The sequence below is a fragment of the Plectropomus leopardus genome, chromosome 13 (genome assembly GCF_026936395.1).
Source record: "Plectropomus leopardus strain MGB_pleo_1.0 chromosome 13, ASM2693639v1, whole genome shotgun sequence".
NCBI lineage: Eukaryota > Metazoa > Chordata > Actinopteri > Perciformes > Serranidae > Plectropomus > Plectropomus leopardus.
In genome coordinates this window covers 24052373-24065573 of record NC_142188.1, presented here as the reverse complement: position 1 = coordinate 24065573, position 13201 = coordinate 24052373, and the positions used below count along the sequence as shown (strand labels likewise).

The 13201-nt window shown below is 43.7% G+C and overlaps 2 long non-coding RNA genes across 2 annotated transcripts in view; one reads left to right on the top strand and one right to left on the bottom strand.

Annotated features, from left to right (window-relative positions):
- Positions 1-2353, top strand: part of LOC148187718 (uncharacterized) — a 48870-nt gene extending 46517 nt beyond the window's left edge. The window contains exon 3 of the long non-coding RNA XR_015778576.1: positions 2052-2353. This is a non-coding gene — a long non-coding RNA (uncharacterized LOC148187718). The remainder of the gene's footprint in view (positions 1-2051) is intronic.
- Positions 2354-9330: 6977 nt separating this feature from the next.
- Positions 9331-12132, bottom strand: LOC148187717 (uncharacterized). The gene is made up of 3 exons (XR_015778513.1): positions 12035-12132; positions 11361-11531; positions 9331-10725 (listed from the first exon to the last, which is right to left on the bottom strand). It is a non-coding gene; the product is annotated as an uncharacterized LOC148187717 (long non-coding RNA).
- Between the last annotated feature and the right edge of the window lie 1069 nt (positions 12133-13201).

Genomic DNA, 13201 nt, shown 5'->3' with positions numbered 1-13201 from the left:
ACTTTGCCCGTAAATATGTGTAACTTTGGGCCCCAATAAAATGTAAATGGATTGGTTATATAAAAATGTAACCCCCATACAGTTGTAAATTTTGAAAGTAGCATGTTTTGCGCAAGGCTGTAAATATGTTTATTTCTGCTGTAAAGTTGGGCATTTTAATATGTTAGTGGGGACTGACTCAGATTTGGAGCCAGCCTCAAGTGGCCATTTGATGGACTGCTGTTTTTTCACACTTCCACACTGGCTTCATTTTTCAGCCTTAGAAGTTGGAACAGTGGAATAACTAACTTAGTAACTAGTAAGACTAACTAAGATGGTAAGTTTTATTTTGTTTCTGTCGAGTTTAAATGAAGTATGATTTACGCTGAGTTTACATGGCAGATAACCTGAAGTTAGTAAGTTCTGTGAAGTTCAAAACTTGTATTAATGTAAGGTTGCATTTTTCTGTTTAATGAAGAAAACAGGTGGAAGAAAAGTCCAAAACCTAGTGAGTGTGACACTTTAGGGCCCCAGTAATGTGTTGTCATCATAACAACTAACATCTAACAACTAACAAGCATTGCTTTTTTTTTTTTACTCATCAAATGGACGTGCAAACAGTTCGACACCCACATCACCCATCATATTTTTATGAATGGTACAAAAAAATAAAAGGGCCCATCCAAAACTGTTGCTTATTGAAAGCCAATAAAGAGCTGAATTTAATAAATCCGTACAGTACCTTGCAGTTGAAACACGGCAATAGAACTAATAGTTGAAGTCCATGTAAGTAGCTTGACCCTAAAATTCAAATATGCACAAGTGCTTTCGCAACTTCACTTCTCCTCTGCACACATCAGCAAAAAGCCCCAGAAGGGTAAATGCTGACCACTTGGCAGAGGTTTGGTAGAGCTCCACCACATTTGGGCCCATTTAAAGCAATGTTTCCCAGCCGTCAGCAGCTGCTTTCCATCTAGTGGCATTTTCCTTGTCTACCCCCCTAGCTAGCCTCCTCCACCACCACCACCACCACCAACCCCTCTTTCTTCACGTCAAACTTGGCAGGCAAGTTTACACTCTGATTTTCAAAGCCGCCCTGTTCTCTGTCAAATGTTGCGTGGCAACATCAAACGCTCTGCCGGACAGAGCCTTCCTGGGATTCCAGCGTGGTGGGCGGATAATTGGAGGCAGGCCTCAGCGGATCTGGCAGATGTGTGATGAGTTTTTACTGGAGCGTTGTTTTTTTTTTTTTTTTTTTCGGAGTGGTGTGTATGTGTGCGTGGGGCGGGGTGAGAGACGGGTTTTAGAGGGAAAACATAAGGGCTTTCTTTGTTGTCGTCCCCTTCACCCTCTCTAAAGCTGGCCACAGGGGCGTCTTATTGGCCCAGTGGCCAAGTGAGGGCTGAGTGTGGCTGTAAACATTGCATACAGACACGATATCTGAACCCAGCATGTGGAATTTGATGTCTTAGGTCTGACTCACAAAGCCTTTAAGCCTCCAAACATTTCCACATGTCCTGTCCTTCTTTTTCTCTCTTTCACTTTTCTTCTGCAAGCTGCTTTTTTTTCTCTGACTTTTGCAAGAAACACCCAGATAATTACTGGGCACTCTTGTCTGGGGGTTGACCGCAAGTTTGGATGAAGGTCACTGCAGTTGCTGTCAAACATATAGTGATTACAAAGACGCTCAGGAATTCCCCCTCTTTTCCCTCCGCCCGCTCACCCCACTGTAAAAGCAGGAATGCTAGACTTGGATTCTTAGTTTTCATGTCCATCCATCATTGAGCAAGCATAACAGGGACCCAGACCAGCTCCTCCCAAGCCAAGGGTGGGCTTCCACTGAAAGTGCAAGAGGCCAGGGCTCAGTGGAGGGCTGCGGAGAGGAAAGAGAGGATGGGGGGGTAGTTGGGCTCGGGAAATTGTTAGACAGAGAGGGAAATGGAAAAAAAAAAAAGACATGCAGACAGAGTTCCAAGAAAAAAAAAGAATGAAACACAGCCCTCCCATGTTTTTGTTCAGTCCCTTGGGCTCATGCAGACAGTATTAAGTTAAATTTTTTTCTTTTTACACAGGAAGGCGGTGCAGATGTTCCTGAGAGCAGGCCTGCGGTTTCCCTGTTTTCCTTTTGCGAGTCTGTTCCCGGCTCTCCAGCGTTGCCAAGGCGCTCCCTTACTCGGTGCTGGCGTTTTTGTTTTTCCTGAGAGTGGGGCTCCAACAGGAGGGTCATCTCCAGGCCAGCTCCAAATGAGAAATAGTTGGCCGGCTGCCCTGGCGGCCGCTCAAATCCGCCCTTTTGAAAAGATTACTGTGCTGCTGCTGCCGCCGCCTCCTGTGGGGCATGCCAGATCTGCTGAGGGGAGAGGAATGTGCAGGAGGTGCTGGGAGAGAAGGGGAGGGGGGGGGCACCGGGGGGCCACATTTCATTCGACCTCTTTCAGAAAGTTTTTCTCATTACTTTTCTTCTCCCTCTCCTCCTCAAATGTTTCAATTTGTGCTGCACAGAACAGGACGTGGACTGTTCCCAAATAAAACCTGACAGGGTTTTTCCACCCAGCCAAGAGCGGTGTGACACAGTCCAGTTCTGCCGCCTCCCTCCCCTGGTTGTCTTTTGGCCGCTTGTTTTTGTTTCTTAGGGACTAGTGATGAATGATCGATTGATAGCGTTAAGGCCCACTGTGGGACTGCCGCAGGGCTATCTCTGCTAAGCTGCTTTGCCTGATAGGCTGCTGACTGTGGAGACTCCAAAGCCGGAGCAATAAAAGTTGATTTGTGGGGGCATTGTGAGAAGCCCCAGACACTTAAGAGAGGTGTGCATGTCTCCTCTGGCCTGTCACAATCAATACTACCCCACCACCGCTGGGCCTCTCTGTCTCCACCGTGTTTACTCTTAAATAATGCATCACACTCTCGCACAAATACCTTCCATTCACACTAGGGATGGAGACCATTAGCCGTGGCCATGTGGTACAATGAAATACAGCCTCTGCATCCTCTTTCTTTTTAGACGACCAGCAGATAGAGCATTTTCCTTCTCTTGAGTGCTTCTGCGAGGCATCATTTTAGTGCTGCCTGACCTAATTTAACAACCTCAACATCCAATCTTTTCAGGCTCTGATTACACACCCGCCTAGTTCCAGCTCGGATTAACCTCTGAGAAGAACTCTATAACAATTAGTGGAACAATGAAGATAAAAGGCCTTGCCTGAGCTAGGTTGTCTGAACCTGACATATTTTTCCCCTCTTAACTCCGTGCCCTGAGGGGGACGCATACTTCCATGTTGTGTTTATGAAAACGGTTACCACAGTATATAAAATGGTATGTTAACAAGGCGTCAAGCAAAAGCAAACACTTCTCTGCTATTATATATGACTGTTTATGATTCTCCAAGCGATCATGTTTCTGGAGACTTTGATAAATGCTGAGTAATTACATCACTGCTCCGCTATAAGAATGTTGGAGCCTCCCCAGGGATCATTAACTGCTGACGGATCTGGAGTGATGAAGCCTTGGTGGGTGGTCCTTATCTGAAACAGTCAGGAAACAGGGCCAGACCCATAAACACCCCACAGAGGAAGCACCCGTGTATAGAGACCACACCCTGCGTTGCTGTAAACCTTGAATGTGCCCAGAATTTTAGAAAAAAACTGGCTTAAAACTCGGTCCAAATCTCCGACTCTCACAGCCCTTTTGGGAGCAGCCGAGGGAGAGAAAACAACCCAGCTTGGTTTAATTTGCAAGACTGGTCTGTTCCAGTAAACATCACCGTGCACCCAGGCAGAGTCAGAGCGTTGCTATCAGTGTGTCTGCTCGGCGCTGACACTATAAGAATAGCAGTGTGTGTTCCTGAGTCACATCATCTGCTTAGCAACACGCACGCTGGGGAGAGCAGGACAGAGCGATGTGATTGGGGGAGACCAGGACCCTCAGGACACCGAGCGCTAATTGCAAAGCTGTTTTTCTCCTCCATTTTTAACAGATGCAATACGCCAGCCACAGAAAAGGGGTTGCATAACAGGATTTTACAGCAGATCCCCCTCCTCCTCAGTGGCTCTCCCTCCATTTCCATCCTTTTATGCACCCCCCCCCCCACCCTCTTCATAGCAACTCCATCTCTTCCTTCCCATCCTCTCGTAACAGCTGGAGCTGAGCCAGATGGTTCTGATGCTATTTTAAAGATTACAAACAGACAAAGACTGTAAGATTTAGAGGTTATTTTGTGTTTTTTTTGCAGTTGGTATTTAAAATACATGCTCATATGTGTGTATTTGAGACACAAAAGAAAAATCCTTTGTTAATTGGTTCGGAGGCAGTGCTGTTGACCTGTCTTGGATCTTTGGCAGTCGTGACAAAGAGCTCAATGTGGCCAGCCTTTGTGCTGCAGAGCTGGAAGAGCGGTTTCCATATTGGGACAATATGCGCCGTGACCTCTGACCCTGCTCAGAGGCGGCGGCTAGAGAGCACTCAGAGATTCGCTACCCAGAAACACAAAGCATTCCAGGCTCACACACATCCACAAATAAGAGAAAGAGAAAAACACGTTGGCACAAGTAGACGACGCACACATGCACACCAACTGTTACTTTTGCCTTCATCGACCCTCCGGGCCAAAAATTACACATGCAAGCGTTTTGCTGTCTGACGGGGGCAGGGCAGACTTGGCTGGGGGAGCTGAGAATATTTGCAACACATACACACACACAGACTGATGATCTCACTCTGTAACATGAAGTATTTGTTGCCACAGGGGCCGACAGAGTGTGTGCATCAGCATGAGGGGGTGGGATTTGTTGTGCTTTGTGGGAGATGGGAGTGGGAATTCGACATAGCTGTTGTATGACTTTGTGTTCAGTACAGTTTCCACATCGGTCCCAGAGAAAACAAAGAAGAATTACGCAATGCAAATGTTACTCAACCCTGATTACAGTGTTTCATGTGAACACCAGGAAAAGGTTGTACTGTGCACCAGGGCGTGTTCAAGGAATACACAAAATAAAAACGACATCTGCTATTGCACAAAAATCTGCTTTTCTCAATCTCATTGACTCAGACTCAACAGTTTTGGACTTTCACTCTGCGTGTTTATGTATGAAAGTGCATGCCCCCCCCCCCAGAGGAACACACTCTTATGCATGTTGCATGTTTAGCTGACTACAGCTGCCATCCACAATAACCCTGGGAGTGATGTCCAATGTGCTGAGTATGTTCTGATGTTTGTGTGCTTGGTTAGCGAGGGTGAGGGGAGGATAGTCCAGAAATAGAAATGTTTCATGAAAACATCAGAATGGAGAATCATTTCACTGTAAAGGGTAGTTTCATAATCGCCCTGGAGGAACCGAGGCTTGTCTGTTCCATTTGAGCTCCCTTTTTGCCCTAATTCACTTCTGCAACTCGAATGTATTTAACCCAATGTCAGCTCTGACTACCCTCGCTCCCTTATCTCAGCCTTTACTCCTGTCAGGTCATGTTTGTTACGAAAGAGTTGAGTGTTTTTCTTTCTTTGTCTGGGGAAGTGCTGTTAACATCACAGCTATGATGATGACTGAGTTACTGTATGTGAGGCAGCACTCATTTTCCCTGTGAATGCCGGTCAGGAGAGGGGAGCGCAGCCATGAGTAAACAAGGTGTGGCTCTGATGAGATGATTTTCAGAGGAAACTCATTCCCCTGACCAATCAGTCTGTGAGTCATTCTGTTTTTGAGGATTCTCCCAGAATATGTGTGTGTGGCACTGACAGCAGCTCAGTCCCAGAGCCTTCCCTGGCAGCATGCTTTGAAATAGACTTGTCAGGGCTCAGGGCACAGCACAGAATGTTTATGTAAGTGGTCAAAAAATAGGCGGCACATTTTGTCATGTTAAACATTAGTCATGAGTTCACCAACTGTCCTAGCACAGCATCAAGGGACTATTCAGTGTGGCCACAGCTTTTCTTAAGAGCCATGCTTGCAGCTCTGTGAGGCTGTATATATCTGGTATTGAGCTAAAGGCTGATTTCAGCATGCTACCTACTCACAACGACAATGCTAAGATGCTGATATTTAGTAGGTATAACATATACCATGTTTATCATCTTAGTTCAACATGTTAGCATGCAAACATTTACTAATTAGCACTAAACACAATATACTAGTGATGCGCATCCTTGGATTTTTTTTAAAACTGCACCCCCGTCCGTTATAAGAGGCAATCCACCCCGCCCGACAGGTAAGCATATGCATTAATTAATGAGCCTTGATGTAGTGTAACATGACGTAATGGAAGTGCATATTTAATGGATTGAGCATGGACAAAGAGATGCTTGCTTGTTGTTAGGAAATTGTGCTAGGTCTACACATTTTCAGATGGAAAAAGGCAAATTTCCCCAAACATAACCAATAAGATTTTCATATGTTGGATTTCAATAGATTTTTTGCGCTGATGATGAAGTTGCTTGCTATGCATGTTTGAGAGAGAGAGAAAGGAAGACAGAGAGGGGAAGAGAAGGTGGAAGGTGGGCTATTGCACATTGTTTCTAATAAACTACTCAGAGCCCTGCTTTGTTGATTAATGACTAACCCACCCTAATCACCACCTGATGATGCAGAAGTGAAAACTTCAATGAACCATAAAGCTATTATAATTTATTCTGATGGAGACATGAATTTCAGTACCAAATTCCATAGTAATCCATCCAAAAAGAGACATCACACAAAACCACAAAAGTCAATCTCTTGGTGGCACTAAATGAAGTTTCAGCCGTTCATCAAAGCCAGAGGGATTCATCCTCTGGGGATAACAAATGTCTGTACCAAATTTCAAGGCAACGCATCCAATAGTTGTCGAGATATTTCAGTCTGGACGGAAGTGGTGGACAAAGCCAGCCACTAACAAACAAAAACTGCCATCATTAAGGCTTGTACTCATGAAACCAGGAAAATGTCTACGCTGCAATGTTGCAACACCAGCACAAGCCTGCCATTTCATACATGATGTCCCATACGACTTACTAAACATTATGCTGCATACCGTGGCAAGTCGAGCACAAAATTGAATCACATATTTTATAACATGAATGAACAGCAGCTTCTGACGAACGCAGCATTTCACTTGCCGCTTTATTATTGCAGAGCCAGCCAATAAACCTCACAGGGGTGTCTCTGCTGACCTAACATAATGCCCCTTTCATCATATACATATATTGAATATGTAAACTGTCCCATGCCTACCATCCTCAGCATCTTCCATAATGTGAAAGCCATACACAGTTTATCACTAGGATGTCCTCACTTGCATAAAGAGAGACGGTTACAATGACACAGATACAAGGCCTAATATAGAGGCACTGTCTGTGATGTTAAGCATTTATATGCGCTGTTGAGCCCATGTTTTCTTACCCAATCTAGCTGGCTAAAGCGAAGCTAACCCTCGCAGAAGACTTAGTTCCTTAAATTTAACCTCAATACCAACTTCAATAAAAGGAGAGGCCTGATCGTTAAATGGCAAATCTAAACCCGTCTCCCCTCACCATTTGCCCACACAACCTGCTAACCCAGCCCGGCTCCAGCCTGCACACATGGATCAATGCGAATCTAGATCAATAGGCTTATTAGAGCTGTAGTTGAGTGGTGAACAAAGCCGATTAGCTCAGTCTCCACAGCATGTCCCCTCAGGTTGAAGAGAAACATAGAAAAGGTCACCAGTCACAAGGTCACTGTGTCCTGCCGAGCTGCTGGTCGTACACACGGAGGCAGCTCTCAGCACATATGATTAATAGAATTAGACTCTGGGAAACATTGATCAGCACTCTCTTTGCTTGCTCTGATCCATGCAGAACTCCCATTCATTTTTAATCATGTTTAGCTCCATTTTGGAACAATGTTAAAGGTCCCATGTTGTAAAAATCAGATTTACATATCTTTTTTATTATAAAGCAGATATCGGTGCTATATAAATGCTGTGAAAGTATCAAAACACTCAATCCACAGACAAATTCACACAGTCTGTAAACAGAAACTGTGACTTTAAATGAGCTGTCAGTACTTTTGTGAAGTTGTGATGTCACAAGTACACTATATAAAGGTTAAAAGTGCAGCTAAAAGGCCGTTACAGTCATTTCGTGGATGCAGTGACAGTGCAAAGATGCCAAGAGCACAGATGTGAAAGGCTTGGAAATACTGCACAGTCATAGCAAACAGGGCTTTTCTGGGAGGGGGGTCTTAAAGAGACGTGCTAAAATAGAGCATTTGAGAGACTGTGAAAAATAATGTATTTTTTTAAATTAAAGCATGTAAACATGTTCTCATAGAAACCCAAAATAAAAGTATGAACCTGAAAATGAGCACACTATGGGATATTTAATGTATAAAGGAACTACTCTTACTCCTGTATTTGGGGTTATAAAGATGTGTCTGGTCGAAAAAAAGGTTAACAACACATTTCTTCAAACATTTGCTGCTAGTGTTTTAAAGGTCAATGAGTGCAATAAGCCTTCCCGGGACTATTTCTGTGGATGCCCAAGGCTCAGCAGTGAGGTGCTAGCTGATGGCGAGTCTATGACACTCAAAGGAGGCAATGTTCTCCAGTTAAAGGACATGACATGAATGGAGTCACAGCCAGGCTAGTTTTTGTTACCTTTTTAACCAAGAACATGTCTGAAAAGCTGCCAAAAGACACTCAGGACTTTGTGAGTTCGCCTCTATAGGTCGCATAAGAGGGAAAGCATACACAGAAGGAATGAATGAGATGTATTCATGCCTTGAGGGTAATTTTGTAATCGTGGGTACCTGGGGCCTTATAAATCTTTTCAATTAGCAACTTATAGGCTTTCAATGACTAACATGACCATTCAGTGGCATGTACATTGGATTACGTAAAAGCTAATGTACCTTCATTAGAGTTTTGATAGGATTGGGTCAGGTATGGCGTAAATGCTGAATAAATAGTTTGTAAGGTGGTAAAAGGACAAGATAAACACTGTGGGTTTCATGTACAAACAGAGATGACTGTGTTTGATTGTAAAAATAACTTTCCCGAGACCTTCCTGTGTGTGACCACCATCCTCAGCCTGAAGATGAATGGGCTGCTCTTTCTCCTTTTCCACAGAGATATTGGCCTTGTGTTTTGATCCCCGCCTTGTGAATGGAAAGCTCTCTACACTATACTCTGTATCCTGAAACCCATTACTAATGGGGGGAGTAGGACTGTCTTGGTCGGCACTGACACCCCCCCAACCCCAACCCCTACCCCTCGTACAAGGGCCACCTTTGACTGGAAGGCCTGTAATGAGTTGGAGGAGGGGGCTGATTTGAGGCTGGGGAATATCTGATGACTAAGAGGCTGCGAACGCCACTGTATGGGACTGTGTGATTAATGAGTGCAGCATCATCACAGACTGGCCTTCACCCAACACTCTGTGGTCATCACCCCCACTCCTGTTTGTATGCTACAGTGAGGAGCTAAAGCTGCATTTATATCAAAAGCTTTCGATTTTGTACCTTTGGAACTAAAAGTAAGACCTACAACCAGGTACCTAGACCTTACATCTGTTTGGAGTTTTTCACTGCAGACAGTACTTTTATATGTGAGTGGGGTTGTTGTCACTTGCTGCTCCATCCAGCAGCACTTGCTATATTTCCTTGTCCACTGGTGATACAAAGTGAAATCTGCACTCTGTTTATTGTCCGCACAACCGGGCCGAAGACTGGAGCAAGAGAGTCTTTCAGTGGTATATTTGTGCATTGACTCCTTGTCAGGGAAGAGCAGGGGTGTAGTGCTGCCCAAGCAGGAAACTCCGACACAGTTTTTTTTCCAAGTAAGGATTGGAAAATATGCACGTACTCTGATCGCAGTTAACATACATTACTAAAAGTGTTTGTCATCAAAGAGTGACAATGAAGACAAATGGAGTGGTCAAAGTTGTCGTGTTGATTACAAGTAAACATTCTACCTTAAAAGTTACCGGCAGTCTGCCCAGTGAGTTAAATTATATTTTCTGGAGGTCGACAGATTATCGGCCTGGCCAGTTAACGGGGCCGGTACTTTCATAGAGTTTTGCCGATTATCTGTATCTGTGTTTCATTTTAATGAACTTAAAAACCATTATTGGTTGATCCCTAATATTTTCTCAGTCTAAAGCTGCTGCTAGAGGCAGCGAACTAAATTACTGTATAAAAAACTGAGCACAAAGTGTTGTTTCTCTACTGACAAATCAACAGACTGCACTGGATCTAGCTCCACCTTTTAGTACAGGATCTGTGTGCTAATTTATTCCAAGCAGAGCGATTATGACAAAAAGGGACAATTTCAAAGGTATTAAAGGTACCATCCACAATTTTTTACAATGGCAATAAAGAATATGTACCGAACTGAAACAAACTGAACTGCTGGTGGAAGCGCCCCATAAGGTTAATCTAAAAAACGTAAACATATTGATTCTTTGCCTCCATCGAAGCAAACTTGGATGTCATTTGGGTAGTTTTTGTAAAGTCAGTGAGGTGTGCTGTAGTCTGCGAATATTGATCTGGAGCCTTATGTCTTGTGTGCTGGCTCAGGGTATATTTGCAGCTGCTGTTACTGGAAATGGATCCCCGGAGCGATCTGGATTCAGCTGATCCAATTAAACGCTGTGAATAATTGATCTGACAGTGAAACTGAGCCCCGTCACATGGGAGCGGTGACATCATCATTTAAGGGTTGAAACCGTACTCCTGTGCAGCTGGACTGCCCCGGGTCGTTTGTTCCACAATCAGTCCACTGTATCTGATTACCGCCTGTGAAGGACACAAAGCAGACCATGAGGACAGAAGGGGAGGTTACGCTGGCATTATCACTCTCAGCAAGACTGTACAAAGACAACAGACTCACTGATAGCCGGGAACTGGAAACTCATGAGATTGTCACATGTTGCAGTCTGCAAACCTGAGACCACTAAGCTGAGAGAAATGGAGTTCATGTGGTTACGATGCTGAAGTTACTTTCTAGTATAAGAGAAAACAAATCTTTCCTTTGTTTCCCTTTCTCACACTCCTTCTTGCCTCTCCTTTCGCATTGCGTGCTACAAAGGCCATTCCTAAACAAGACCTCCATGTGAACCAGATGGACTCTCCGTGGGTCGATTATCTTCCTGGCCATGAAATAAGGTGCAAATAGGAGCCATCTTTGACCCTGGCCTTGGAGGAAGCTTAGATTGTAATATCTAATGAAACCCCTCCCGAGAGGTCTGCTCCTGCCACTCGCCACCTTTTCATCTAGATCAGCACCACAAATGAGAAAAGGAGGCTGTTGAACATCCAACATCTTGTCTAAATTAGACTCGAACCCTTGGGCAGGAGCAGGGGGAGGTCTGCTCTCCACATCTCCCCTTGGTTTCTCACGGAGAGAGGAAAGGGTGTGGGGTCCTACTTACAGCTGACGCTCATGCTGCAAACATTTTGCTGGGTTGGCACTTCTGATCTGGTCATGATGAGCTCATGGGCCTGATGAAATCACCCAGAGAGTTTCTCCCCACGTGGCCACACAGTCATCGTGCATCACAGCGTAATGTCCGGGTTTGTGAAGTGGCGTTATTGCTGTCTGCCTGTGGAAAGTCGAGAGACTCATCAACCGAGCCTGATTCAGACAAAGGCATGACTAGTGTGTCCGCAGCAGATGTTTTGTTGATGGTTCCAAACTTCTTCATTTGCTTTCTCTCTCTAGCTGAACAGGAAAATCCCTTTCTACTCTCATGGGCGTTAAGTATGCAATAGACTATCCTGATAATCACACTGTATTGTTTTTTTGTTTCACTTCACTCACTCAGCCTGACAATGCGTTCAGGAAAATGAAGCCAAGACAGAAAAGCCAAAAACTGTAGTTCAATCCCCATAGACACCAATAGAAAATGGCTAACTTGACAGGAGAAATTAACATGTTCACAGCGTGGTACAAAAAATGGCTTAGGTTTAAGTTTAAAAAGGACTTAGTGTTACATATAATTAATGGTGCACATTGTATGAAAGCAACAACCATAACTAAAGCTACTGAATAAATGCTGCAGTAGTGGTTGAATTTTCATATAACTCACATTTAATAAAGACTTACAGTTACGCATAATTGAGGTTGTGGCCAAGTTGGATTCACCTCTTGCTTCTTAACAGCTCCAACTTCTCAGCCAAATGTTGTCACCTCTGGCTTCAAAAATCCAAAATGGTGACTACTGAAATGCCAAACTCGAGGCTCCGAAACAGGATGTTACCTAATGTTACCATTAGGTAACATCACAGTATCTACAGCCTTGTATTAATGCAGTCTATGAAGACTTTGCATCTCATTGGTTTTAAACATGAACAGACAGAAATGTAGGAATGTTGATTTGTAATTACTTGCTGAAACAGTTTTTGCGAGAACTGTTTTTTTGGTCGCAGAGCACTTATTTGCTGTGTCCCTGTTCTAGTGCCTCTAGTGTTCCCTTGAAACCTGAAGGTGACAAGATTAGAGTTAAATCACAGTCTTTCAGTGTTGTTATATTAGTCTTGTTTAGTATTAAACGAGCTAGATACATTGGGTTAATTTGTGCAAGGCTAGCTGTTTCCACTGCTGCTAATCTTTGGATTAAGACTAAAATGCCTGTAGTCTCCAGGCCCAAGCCCATGCTTAACCCAAACCTGCCAACTTCTTTGGTGCGGGGTGGGTTTGGTCATAAAGTGACAAAGCAGAGTTCTGAGTACATTATATATAAGTTACAGAAACATTGTGTAGTAATACTTACTTTACTTACTTTATCCTTACTTTCTTCCTGCATTTGTACTTTTTAAAACAAAAATCATGTTCTATGTTGTGATATTTACTGGAAATTAAATGCAATATACTGTAGCCAATAGGAAGTAGGCTAGGTTGTTGTTAGTGATGGTCTTTACTAGAAACTGTAAGCTCCATTTTGCGGGATTGTGGTTTGCAAGTTTGCAGTTTGGGTTCTAGTCATTGATTTATGCATGTGTTTACAGGCTGGGTTGGTGCAGGTTTAAAAATAACCCTGACCTGCATATCACTAATAGGGGGAAATTCCCTCGAATATAAACTAAACTACAGCATTTTTGCAACTGATAAGTATTTTGAAGTTGAGCAAAGCTGAGTTGAGTTAATGCTAGCCTACAGTAGTGGTTAACTGTTGAGTTCGTCTGGGTTGTCACCTCTTAGATATTAACTGACTAACAGTCTCAAGTGAAGATAAACTCAATTTCACTATGTTTCTCTATTCCCCCTGTTGAG